The following is a 14,184-nucleotide window of genomic DNA, read 5'->3' on the forward strand; positions in this document are numbered from 1 at the left end:
GAATTGCATGGACTATACAATCCATGGGGTCGCAAAAAGTTGGACACAATTGCACGACTAACACTTTCAAAAGAATTCTATCCTTACCTAAGGATTTATTATTATTGCTATTATTACTTAGGCACTTTTTCTTTCCTTCATATCAAGAGTACTGAGTATAGCTTTCAACGTAATTTGTAATTAGTGTCTAATTCAGTTGTTTGGGAGATAGCACAGGCTCTAGGTGCATGGGCTCAGTAGTTGTGGAGCTTGGGCTAAGTTGCTCCCAGACATGTAGACTCTTCCAGACCAGGGATCAAAACCATGTCCCCTGCATTGGCAGGCAGATTCTTACCACTGGACCACCAAAGAAGTCCTTAAAGAACTTCTGGTCCTAAAGGACAGACATGCATGCTTTAACACAAGAGGGTGAACCAAGTGATGGAATGAGCTGGATGTGTACTAAATGGGGAAACAGCCAAGCCCTGCATTCTACATGGAAGAGCTGGATTTATGGTTTTAGCAGGACTGGGAGTAGGAGAAGTGGCCAGATGGAAAGGGCTCTTTAAAATCACCTTAGTGACTGGATCAAGTGATTTGCTAACAAAATTCCCAATTTGGTACTAAAAATGAGGATTTTATGATTGAAAAATTTTATGAGTAAAATTAGAAGCTATTAAAAGCAACATTTAGATCCAAATGACTTCACTTAATGAAGGGCCAAAATGTCTTTGTGGATCACAGTTGCTAATGTGAATTGTACCCAGAGATGAATCTGGAGCCAGAACAGACCGAGGCCCAGTTATTGCCTGCATCAAGACAGTACCTCTAAGTGAACCAGCTGCCGTGCTCCAAACCTCCTAGCATTTTCAGCTGTTTTCAAGGGTAGCTGTGAGGAGGGAGAATTCAATCCTGGCAGTGATTCTTTCAGTGGCATTATGGATTCAAGGTAAAAGTGTATGGACAAATAAGCTTTGGAAACATTGAGTAAAACAAAGTTAAGCAAGGTTTTCTACTACAGAGCCTCTCTAAATCTTTTTTATTGAGTTATAATTTACATACCATACACTTCACTTGCTTTACTTGTCCAATTCAGTGATATCTGGTATATTTACAGAGTTGTGTAACTCTCCACAAGCATAGAATTTTTGTTTGTTTGTTTTTAACTGCATGGCATATGGGATCTTAGTTCCCCAACCAGGGATTGAACCTGCCTCACCTTCAATGGAAGCACAGAGTCTTAACCACTGGACTGCCAGGAAGTCCCTTTCTCTAAGATTTTAATACACTTACATGGATTGTAAACTTTAAGAATATTTCCCAAGTTTATTTGTACACTAAACCCTTTTTCCTAGAGCATCTTCTAAGAGTTGTATTCCACATAATATGCTTTGGGAAACATTTTGTTGGACAAATCCTTAACTGGGCTTCCCTGGTGGCTCAGATGGTAAAGAATCCACCTGTAATGCGAGAGACCTGGGTTCGATCCCTGGGTTGGGAAGATCCCTGGAGGGAGGGCATGGCAACTCACTCCAGTATTGCTCCTTGGAGAATCCCGTGGACAGAGGAGCCTGGTGGGCTACAGTCCATGGGGTCGCAAAGAGTCAGACACAACTGAGCACCTATAGGCTATAACTGGGGTGTGTGCATCTCAGTTGCTCAGTCATATCCTATTTTTTGTGACCCCATGGACTTGGATGTGTCAGAGATTTATTGGGTGTCCCTCCAGGAAAGAATAAAGGGTAAGGGAGGAGAGAAGAGCTTCAGACTGTGATGTGGATCTGATCCCTGGGAAAGGAGAGAAGGAAGGAAGCGAAGGTGGGAGGGAGGAGGATTATGTAGGAAGAGTCTCAGGTTGTAGCACAGTCCTGAGAAAGACTTGACCAGACTGATAGGTCCCAAAGCAAAAGCTGCACGTTGGAAGAATTCCATCTCGAATGGGTGCCCTCACTGTGGGAACCATACAGGGGAAGCTTGGCCTTGACATGAGTCCCAAGTGTGGTGGCTAGATGTTCCTCTCACTAGGTTCTCTTGAAGAGGATCTGAGAGGCTCATCTCTGTGGCCACCACCTAGGTTAACTTCCCCAAAATTAAATATTGGATTACCATTATAATTATCTCAGCCCTAGCATTTATACCTTGACATTGGACCTTGACCCAGGTCCCCACAGCCCTGTAGAAGAGGCTGACATTTCTTCATAATTGGGAAATCCTTTTGCTATTGAAAGACTCTTATCCCAAATGGGCATTGAGTGGAGGAGCTTTTAGATGGTCCCAGAAGATGCAATTCTTTATGAATAGGTTGAGGGAATTCTATCATGGGCTTACATGCAGGCTTGCTTACAATGAAATAACAGTACAATAGATGTGTGGTGTTGCAAGGATAGTAGCACTGTCATAACTCCAGGGTTTATTATTATACACATGATTCCTGTTTTTGGTAAATTCCAGCAGAGAGAGGAGAAAGCAGAATTTCAGCAAGTTTGAATTCAGGCTTATTCCTTTCCTGGCCTTGGACTTGGCTGTTGAAACATGGCTATTGAAAAGTTCAGTGCACTTTCTGAAGCATCATGAATGTATTATCAGAAGTGATGACCTGCACAATAGATTTCTCTGTTCTCCTCTGTGGTTGCTTCTAGGCAGAGATCTATTTTGATTCAGCAAAGCAAAATGGAGCATTTGCCTATGACTATATTCCCAAACCCCCAAAATCAATTGTGATTATGCCACTGTGATGGTTAATTCTATGTATCAACTTAGATGGGCCATGGTACCTAGATATTTGGTCAAACTCCAGTCAGTTTGTTGCTGTGGAGGTATTTTTAGCTGTGAGTAACATTTAAATCCATAGACTTCAAGTAAAGCAGAGTGTTTTCCATAATATGGGTGAAAGTGAAAGTTGCTCAGTCATGTCCAACTCTTTGTGACCCCATGGTCTATACAGTCCATGGAATTCTCCAGGCCAGAATACTGGAGTGGGTAGCCTGTTTCTTCTCCAGGGGATCTTCCTAAACCAGGGATCAAACTCAGGTCTCTCACATTGCAGGTGGATTCTTTTCCAGCTGAACCACAAGGAAAGCCCAAGGATACTGGAGTGGGTAGCCTATCCCTTTTCTAGCAGATCGTCTCAACCCAGGAATCAAACTTGGGTCTCCTGCATTGCAGGTGGATTCTTTACCAACTGAGCTATCAGGGAAGCCCTAATGTGGATGGGTCTCATCTAATTAGTTGAAGATCTCAAGAGGAAAAGACTGCGATTTCCCAGGAAGGAGGGAATTCTGCCTCCAGATTGCCTTTGGACTACAGCTAAAGCATCAATTTAACCCTGAGTTTTCAGCCTGCTGGTCTACCTACTCTATAGGATTTGAACTGACCAGTACCTGCAGTCATGTAAGCCAGTCCCTTAAAATAAATCTCTGTCTCCATGTTTCTCCCAAGCCCTCCCCCACTTCACACACACACACACAGAGAATGTATTGGTTCTCTTTCTCTGGAGAACCCTGCTTATTACAGCCTCTTAACAGAGAAGAGCCATGGTACACGGCATCCTAAATGGTGACTCATTCAAGTAGTTGGTATTTTACTTTGAAAAGCACTATCTGCCCCTCCCACCCTGGTGTCATTTCTAACGATGAAAAACCTAAATAATAAAAGTAGGAGTGGGAACTATTGCAGTCAGAGTACCCTGGTGGGGTCCTTACTGGGTGCCTGGCACTGTTCCAGGCACTTCCCTTGTATTAACACTTTGAGTTCGCACTTAGCTACCCTGTGAAATGAGCATGGCTCTTCACATTTTACACATGAGAAAACCGAGGCACAGAGAGGTTATTCAGCTTGTTCAAGGGCCACAGCTAGGAAGTAGGAGAGCCAGAATGTCCCCAGGACTCAAGAGCCACTGCAGACTGTCACCTTTCAGGAGCTGCTGCACATGACATGGATCCCACTACTACTTTTCAGTGATACCTGTTGGGCAACTGCCAGTCTCCTCCACTCAGTTTGGTCTCTTGCTCCACACCCGTCAAGACCAGGGAGCCCCAGACCTACTGGCTTCTCCCCACTTCTCCAGGGGCCCAGGATGAAAGCAGCACCACATTCCTGTCCTATTCAGCTCGTCCTCTCCTTGGCCTTCATGGAAAGCTGTGCTTTTGTAATGATGTGATGAAACTGCACTTTTGTCCAAACCCATAGAATGGGAAACACCAACAGTGTAGCCTAATGTAAACCATAAACCTTAGGTGATGGTGATGTGTCAATGTAGGTTCATCGACTGTAACAAACCTACCACTCTGGTTAGGGTGTTGATGATGCAGAGGGTGTGTGATGGGAGGGACAGGGAATATATAGGAGCTCTCTATGCCTTTTTCTCAATTTTGCTGTGAACCTAACATTACTCTAAAACAATCAAGTCTTTAAAAAAAAGAAAATGACATATTGAAGCCCTAACCTCAGAATGTGACCTTAGACTTACTGCAACTCAGTCAAATTAAGATAAGTTCATACTCAGGTAGAATGGGCCCCTAATCCAGTAAGACTGGTATCCTTGTAAGAGGGGAGCACACCTGTAAACAGAAGCATACCCAGAGGGTGATGGCGTGAAAACACACAGAAGTTTGTCATGTGACTGGGAAGGATACACCTATCAGTCAAGTAATACAGAGGACTGCCAGCAAACCCCAGAAGCTGGGAGAGGAAGGGAAAGAGTGTCTCCTAGAGCACTCAGAGAGCAAGGCCCTGCCCAGGCCTTGACTTCAGACCTCTAGCCTCCAGACTATGAGATTATAAACTTTTTTTTTTAAGCCAAGAGAAAAGAAAAGAGAGGGAGAGAGACAGAAAGGACTGCTATACTTTGATTTCTAAACATTAGGTTCTGAAACTTTCTGGGAGGGCCTCCAAATTTGTTCAGCTTTTTCTGGACCCTCTGAATGGACCTTAAAGATGGAGAATAGGAACTACTTCTTCACGGAATGAATGAGGCCACCTCCCAAGGGATGAGATGCTCAGAGATTGCTTGGATGGGATCCAGGCTCTCTAACGTAAAACAGAAATATATTTTATTTTGTTTTGTTTTGTCTTTTGCTTTGTTCATAAGTACTTTGTTTTTTATCTTTATTTTATATTGAAGTGTTTGTTGTTGTTTAATCACTAAGTTGTGTCATGGACTGTAGCTTGCCAGACTCCTCTGTCCATGGGATTTCCCAGGCAAGAATACTGGAGTGGGTTGCTGTTTCCTTCTCCAGAGGAACTTCCCGACCCAGGGACTGAACTTGTGTCTCCTGCATTGGCAGGCGGATTCTTTACCACTGAGCCACCAGGGAAGCCACTTATTGCAGTATAGTTGATTAATAATGTTGTGTTAGTTTCAGCTGTACAGTACAGTGACTATTATACTAAGTAAAGTAAGTCATTCAGAGAAAGACAAGTATCATATGATATCGCTCATATGAGAAATCAAAAAAAAAATGATACAAGTGAATTTATTTACTAACAGAAATAGACTCACAGACTTAGAGAATGAACTTTTGGTTAGCAGGGGAGAAGATAGGGGAAGGGATAGAATGAGATCTTGAGACTAACATATATACACTGCTGCTGCTGCTAAGTCGCTTCAGTCTGTCCGATTCTGTGCAACCCCGTAGACGGCAGCCCACCAGGTTCCCCCGTCCCTGGGATTCTCCAAGCAAGAACACTGGAGTGGGTTGCCATTTCCTTCTCCAATGCAGGAAAGTGAAAAGTGAAAGTGAAGTCTCTTAGTCATGTCCGACTCTCAGCAACCCCATGGATTGTAGCCTACCAGGCTCCTCTGTCCGTGGGATTTTCCAGGCAAAAGTACTGGAGAGGGTTGCCATTGCCTTCTCACACACTACTATATGTAAATAGATAACCAGCAAGGACCTATTGTATAGCACAGAGAACTCTGCTCAATATTTTGTAATAACCTAAATGGGAAAAGAACTTGAAAAGGGATACATGAAAAATGCATTTTAATCAGGGATCTGAATCTTCTTAATGCCTGTGAACATCTAAAAATGTTTTAAAATGAATTAAATAAAATACATAGGTACAAAAGATACCAATAATATTGTTACCAAACTATTGAATATGGTTGCAAAACTGTTAAAAATAAATTATGTTGTAGTAATATAGGTGCTTTGTTATTAACATCATACTGAAACGGAGCAGAACTCTATGATCTTTGCCCCCTATCATGTCTTCTGCCTGCCTTTGGCCTGTGTAAAACTTTGGTCACAGAATAAGTTTAATTGGAGAAGTGAGAAATGCTGAAATAAAGGAAAACAGTCAAAGGAGACAAAACAATAATGATGCAGTCATTAAGCACAGTCCAGGACCTTTAGTTCTTTCTCAAGGGCTATAGATAATATTCTAAGCCATATCCTGTGAGCTATGTTACAGATACTAAAACCTCAGGTGGAAAGTTAACTGCATGACGACCAGACTGTACCCAGGACTTGAGCTGCCACAATTCCCAGAAATGACCGCAAAGAAATGGAAAGAAGTGCACCCCAGAACTGAAGATTAACTGTGCCCAAAACATTCAAGATGATGCTAGTCAGACCAGTGATGACCAATTTGAAGATGACTGTTAGAAATGACTATACTGTTTCTGAAAGTCAGCCCCCCCCACCCCAACTGTGTCTATAAATGCTCTCACCTCTGTTTGTCAGGGGCAGGGGAGTTGGCCTTTGGACAGATGTATGCAACCCGCCCCCAAGTTGCTGGAATCTGACATAAAGCAAACTTTCCTTTCCACCAACCTGGCCTGTTTACTGGCTTTTGAGTGAAGTTCAGCAGGAATCCCCACAGATACCTTCCAGTAACAATACCTCATGATTTAGCAGTGAGTCTCATATAACAATATTTCAAAGTAGTAACTAGGAGTCTTTTGAACTCTCAGATAACTATTGTGATGTCAAAATAGATGATATTGCAACTGGTCATAGAGTCCTCAGTATTGCTGAATAGTATTGTTGCTTATTGCCAGCATTTATACTTGATGAACATCTTCAATTTCAGTTAGAAGACAGTGAAAATAAAGATGCAATGTTTTTCCATGCAAGTTTCATGAATGCCACGTTAAGAACGATTGTTTTTAAAAAGTTTCCATATATTTCTAGGTAGAGACCAAAGAAAGGCAATGCCAAAGAATGCTCAAACTACTGCACAATTGCACTCATCTCACATGCTAGTAAAGTAATGCTCAAAATTCTCCAGGCCAGGCTTCAGCAATATGTGAACCGTGAACTTCCAGATGTTCAAGCTGGTTTTAGAAAAGACAGAGGAACCAGAGATCAAATTGCCAACATCCTCTGGATCATCAAAAAAGCAAGAGAGTTCCAGAAAAACATCTATTTCTGCTTTATTGACTATGCCAAAGCCTTTGACTGTGTGGATCACAATACACTGTGGAAAATTCTGAAAGAGATGGGAATACCAGACCACCTGACCTGCCTCTTGAGAAACCTATATGCAGGTCAAAAAGCAACAATTAGAACTGGACATGGAACAACAGACTGGTTCCAAATAAGAAAAGGAGTATGTCAAGGCTGTATTTTGTCACCCTGCTTGTTTAACTTATATGCAGAATACATCATAAGAAACGTGGGGCTGGAAGAAGCACAAGCTGGAATCAAGATTGTCAGGAGAAATATCAATAACCTCAGATATGCAGATGACACCACCCTTATGGCAGAAAGTGAAGAGGAACTAAAGAACCTCTTGATGAAAGTGAAAGAGGAGAGTGAAAAAGTTGGCTTAAAGCTCAACATTCAGAAAATGAAGATCATGGCATCTGGTCCCATTACTTCATGGGAAATAGATGGGGAAACAGTGGAAACAGTATCAGACTTTATTTTTCTGGGCTCCAAAATCACTGCAGATGGTAATTGCAGCCATGAAATTAAAAGACACTTACTCCTTGGAAGGAAAGTTATGACCAACCTAGATAGCATATTGAAAAGCAGAGACATTACTTTGCCAACAAAGGTCCATCTAGTCAAGGCTATGGTTTTTCCAGCGGTCATGTATGGATGTGAGAGTTGGACTGTGAAGAAAGCTGAGTGCCAGAGAATTGATGCTTTTGAATTGTGGTGTTGGCGAAGACTCTTGAGAGTCCCTTGGACTGCAAGGAGATCCAACCAGTCCATCCCAAAGGATATCACTCCTGGGTGTTCATTGGAAGGACTGATGTTGAAGCTGAAACTCCAGTACTTTGGCCACCTCATGCAAAGACTTGACTCATTGGGAAAGACTCTGATGCTGGGAGGGATTGGGGGCAGGAGGAGAAAGGGAAAACAGAGGATGAGATGGCTGGATGGCATCACCGACTCGATGGACATGGGTTTGGGTGGACTCCGGGAGTTGGTGATGGACAGGGAGGTCTGGCGTGCTGCAATTTATGGGGTCGCAAAGAGTCGGACCATGACTGAGTGACTGAACTGAACTGAGAGACCAAAAATTCACTTTTGCCATGACTTTGTTCTTGGAAGGACTGGTTAGGTGGACTCTGTCTACTCACATGGGTAGGGACCTGATTGCTGTGCAGAAAGGATCATCCCTTTCTCCTCCTGCTCTCAATCTTTCCCAGCATCAGGGTCTTTTCCAATGAGTCAGCTCTTCGCATCAGGTGGCCAAAGCATTGGAGTTTCAGCTTCAACATCAGTCCTACCAATGAACACCCAGGACTGATCTCCTTTAGGATGAACTGGTTGGATCTCCCTGCAGTCCAAGGGACTCTCAAGAGTCTTCTCCAAAACCACAGTTCAAAAGCATCAATTCTTTGGTGCTCAGCTTTCTTTATAGTTCAACTCTCACATCCATACATGGCCACTGGAAAAACCATAGCCTTGACTAGATGGAACTTTTTTGACAAAGTAATGTCTCTGCTTTTCAATATGCTATCTAGGTTAGTCATAACTTTCCTTCCAAGGAGCAAGCGTCTTTTAATTTCATGGCTGCAGTCATCATCTGCACTGATTTTTCCACTGTTTTTCCCGATCTATCTGGTGTATATAGAGATATGATATATGAGAACACAGAGAACTCTACTTAATGCTCTGTGGTGACTGAATGGGACGGAAGTCCAAAAAGGAGGGGAACAACAGACTGGTTCCCCAACATACATATCAATTCAGTTCAGTCACTCAGTCGTGTCTGACTCTTTGCGACCCCATAAACTGGAGCATGCCAGGCCTCCCTGTCCATCACCAACTCCCGGAGTTCACTCAAACTCACGTCCATCGAGTCGGTGATGCCATCCAGCCATCTCATCCTCTGTCGTCCCCTTCTCCTCCTGCCCCCAATCCCTCCCAGCATCAGAGTCTTTCCCAATGAGTCAAGTCTTTGCATGAGGTGGCCAAAGTACTGGAGTTTCAGCTTTAGCATCATTCCTTCCAAAGAACACCCAGGAGTGATATCCTTTAGGATGGACTGATTGGATCTCCAAGGGACTCTCAAGAGTCTTTGCCAACACCACAATTCAAAAGCATCAATTCTCTGGCACTTAGCTTTCTTCACAGTCCAACTCTCACATCCATACATGACCGCTGGAAAAACCATAGCCTTGACTAGATGGACCTTTGTTGGCAAAGTAATGTCTCTGCTTTTCAATATGCTATCTAGGTTGGTCAAAACTTTCCTTCCAAGGAGTAAGTGTCTTTTAATTTCATGGCTGCAATTACCATCTGCAGTGATTTTGGAGCCCAGAAAAATAAAGTCTGATACTGTTTCCACTGTTTCCCCATCTATTTCCCATGAAGTAATGGGACCAGATGCCATGATCTTCATTTTCTGAATGTTGAGCTTTAAGCCAACTTTTTCACTCTCCTCTTTCACTTTCATCAAGAGGTTCTTTAGTTCCTCTTCACTTTCTGCCATAAGGGTGGTGTCATCTGCATATCTGAGGTTATTGATATTTCTCCTGACAATCTTGATTCCAGCTTGTGCTTCTTCCAGCCCCACGTTTCTTATGATGTATTCTGCATATAAGTTAAACAAGCAGGGTGACAAAATACAGCCTTGACATACTCCTTTTCCTATTTGGAACCAGTCTGTTGTTCCCCTCCTTTTTGGAGTTCCATCCCATTCAGTCACCACAGAGCATTAAGTGGAGTTCTCCGTGTTATACAGTAGGTTCTCATTAGTTATCTATTTATCTATAGTATCAATAGTGTATATGTGCCAATTCGAATCTCCCAGTTCCTCCTGCCCCTGTTCTGTTCTGATTTTAAGGATGACGCGGTTAAAAGCACCAAATTTGAGCCACGCTTTTCCTAGTTACTAACTATGTTACCTTACTTTTCTCTGTCTCCATTCTTTGATCAGAAAAATGAGGCAAAAATTAATATTTACTCCATGACATCTCTATGAGGATTAAATGAACAAAGTGCTTAGAACAGACCGTAACTATTAATTATTATTATTGCTTCAGTTATTAAATGTCAGTATATCATATCCTCTGTGAGATCTGAGGGAGTGCTGACCAATGTTTCCTTTGCTTGCAGGAATACTGAAGATTTACATGATGGAGCTCACAGCGGGGAGAAAGTGCCTGGGCTCATGGCACAGATTTCCCATGGGCTCCCTGGGTGGGGTGAGCTGGTTCCAGGGCAACTTTGGGATGAGGCCAGAAATTTCTCTTGTCTCTGCTATCCTGGATGGGCTTGGGGCACAAGAACAAACCCATGAATACAAATAAAATAACTATGTTCATAAGAGCCTTATGGTGAAGTACCATCAAAGGAAAGGGATCTGTCTTATTTTAAGAAAACATGTGTATATGGATGAGCTATGAAATCATTTAGACAGTGACCATGGCATGACCTTCAGAAAACTCTCTGTCTGCAACAAAAGCAATGATGATGAAACAGGGACTGATCAGATGCATAATTCTCTCTCTACCTGTTATTTGAAAGCCAGACTGGCTGTTCTAGAATAGAGAAACTTCCAGAGTTCTTCCACAGTTCCTGGAAAGTGGATATTTGAGTGGTTAATTTGAAAATTACAGAGGTATAACCCTATTTGCCACCTTAAGCTGGCAAGGTAGTCATACTACTAAAAATATTTTTTGATGGATATTGTAATTAATTCACATTCCATCTCAGAAGTGATACACAAACTGGGGAATAAAGGAGGACTCCAATCGAAGATTTAAAATATAATTGAGATTTGTTTTACAAATAATTTTGTGTTTGTCATTGTTTTGAAATACTGCAAACCATTTTCTAGTCCTTTGCAGCAGTACCAATAATCCAAAATTAATTCCACTTCTCCCCTGCAACTTCCGGAAACAGATGCAGGAATTCAAACCATAATAGATACTTTCCAAAGTGTCAGTGAGTCATATCAGAAGGGCAACAATCAGGAGAGGTAGGCTGAAAAAAATGTGTAGTCACTCATCCGATGGACTGTGGGTCTGATTACATTGAAGCTTGTCCTCTAAAGGGCATTCTTGTTTTCAGATTTATTTTAAAGCATATGGAAAAAAACTGTCTTCTTTTGACTAGTCTGTAAATTGCCAGCCTCCTTCATAGAGCTTGTATGACTAAGCTGGTTAGCTGGTGATCAGTGACTTCACTTCTGCATTTCCCTCAGCAGGCTGTGTCCTCTTGTTACACCAACACTAAGAGGATGGCAGGTACTTCCCTGTGGTCTGGTGGTTAAGACTTCTTTGCCTTTCAATGTAGAGAGTGCCAGTTCGATCCCTCGTTGGGGAGCTAAGATCCCACATGCCTTGGTGCCAAAAAACCAAAACATAAAGCAGGGGCAATATTATAAAGAATTCAACAAAGTCTTTAAAAAATGGTCCACACATTAAAAAAAAGTTTTGTAAAAAGAGAATGGCATCATGCTGTAGGGCTCTTCCCAGGTGGTGCTAGTAGTAAAGAACCCACCTGCCAGTGCAGAAGATGTAAGAGACATGGGTTTGATCCCTGGATTGGGAAGATCCCCTGAAGCAGGGTGTGGCAAACCACTCAGTATTTTTGCCTGGAAAATCCCATGGATAGAGGAGCCTGGTGGGTTGCAAAGGGGTCCGTGGGGTTGCAAAGATAATGGGACATGTAGAAGGAAGATATAGGTCTTGTTTACTTTCCACCACTTTGTGGCTATGTGATCTGAGAAAGTTACTTACCCTTACTGGGGAAAAATTGCTTTAGGTATTCAAAGTAGAACTGGATCAGATAATTAATCAGATAATTAATCAGATAACTTAATCAGATCTTAAGTTTCTTCCAAAAAGGATATTTTTGCACAGCTGTTAAATTTCTGTACCATGTTTCTGGGTATGATTATTGTCTTTTACACTTTTTTCTGGTTTTTGAGTGTTATGCCATGGGTGCTAATTAAAACCATTAAAAAGGATTTGCACTATTAGTATTTTCATTTTCCCAGTTCATGAGTTGTCAAAATGTTATCATTAAACATTTAAGAAATTTTCCTGATGTAACTCTCATCTCTGTTATTTTTAAATTGTAACAGAAGCATGATCTTCATCTTAAATCTTTAGTGGCACTATCAACCTGGTGCTCCTGGATAGGAAAGAGGAAATTGTCTCTAGTGTTGCAAAAGCCATCAAAATTCTCGTTTTGGGTTTACACTGTGAGGATTAGCTGTGGGATCCCTCATTCTTTTTTGGTTGTGAGAACATGAGCTGATGTCTTTCTCTTTATTGCCATCTGTGAAATAGAAGTTGCTGTACAGATTAAATAGTGACCACAATACTTTGTAGATAGCATCATTCTTTAAAGAGTAGATGTTTATTAGCATTTCATAAGTTAACTGTGCTAACAGAAAGAAATTCTGCTCTTCAGTAAAAGTATCTTTTTCATTTTCCAATTGCAGTGTCTGACATTGAATTGCCAAACATAAGCTATTATTTAACATGTAAATATGTTTGAGTTCTCTTAAATTCATATCTCAATATCATGATTTTTTTTTGTTTTTATGTAATTATAAATAATTTTTATTTATCTTTTAAGAGTAGGACATAAACATTTTCTAAGATCATAGAAAACACTCAATGCACATATCATTCACTGTCATGTTCCGTTGGATAGATAGGCCATAATTTAATCACCTCCATTGTTTATTATTCTATTTCCAAATTGTTACTACTATAAATATTACTTTGTTGAATATCTTTTTTTAATTTATTTATTTTAATTGGAGGCTAATATTACTCAGCCATTAAAAAGAATACATTTGAATCAGTTCTAATGAGGTGGATGAATATCTTTTTATTGAAGTATAGTTGATGTATAATATTGTATTAATTTCAGGTGTACAATATAATAATTCAAATGTATATACTGTGAAATGATCATCACAGTAGGTCTAGTTAACATCTATCACTGTACATAGTTACAAGATTTTATTTTCTTGTGATAACTTTTTATTTTTAGTCAATGTATTTTTGTTTTTGGCTGCCCCAGGTCTTCATTTCTGTGCATGGGCTTTCTCTAGTTGTCTCAAATTGGGGCTACTCTCTATTTGTGGTGCTTGGGCTTCTTATTGAGGTAGCTTCTCTTGTTGTGGAACATGGGCTCAGGGGTACAGGGGCTTGCAGCTCAAGGGCTGAATAGTTGCAGCTTGCAGACTCTAGGGTGCGGGCTCACTTGTTGTGGCACACAGGCTTAGTTGCTTTGCAGCACATGAAATCTTCCTGGACCAGGGATTGAACCTATGTTCCCTGCATTGGCAGGTGGATTCCTAACCACTGGACAATCAGGGAAGTCCATAATGAGAACTTTTAATATCCTCTCTTAGAACATCCCCTGGTAGCTCAGACAGTAAACAGTCTGCCTGTAATGTGGGAGACCTGGGTGGGAAGATCTGCTGGAGGAGGAAATGGCAACCTACTCTAGTATTCTTGCCTGGAGAATCCCACGGATAGAGGAGCCTGGTGGCTACAGTCCATAGGGTTGCAAAGAGTCGGACATGACTGAGAGACTTTCACTTTCACTTATCAACATTAAAATATGCAAGACAGTATTATTAACTATAGTCACCATGCTGTACATTACATCCCATGACTTATTTTACAGCTGGGGGTTTATTCCTTTTAACTATGAGCTCAGGTTTTCTGTTGTTGTTAATTTTTTAGACTCTACATATAAGTAGGATTATATGGTATTTGTCTTTTTCTGTCTGAATTATTTCATTTAGCATAATGCCCTCAAGATCCGTTTATAC

Source organism: Oryx dammah, unplaced genomic scaffold (assembly GCF_014754425.2).
Source record: "Oryx dammah isolate SB20612 unplaced genomic scaffold, SCBI_Odam_1.1 HiC_scaffold_10, whole genome shotgun sequence".
NCBI classification, from domain to species: domain Eukaryota; kingdom Metazoa; phylum Chordata; class Mammalia; order Artiodactyla; family Bovidae; genus Oryx; species Oryx dammah.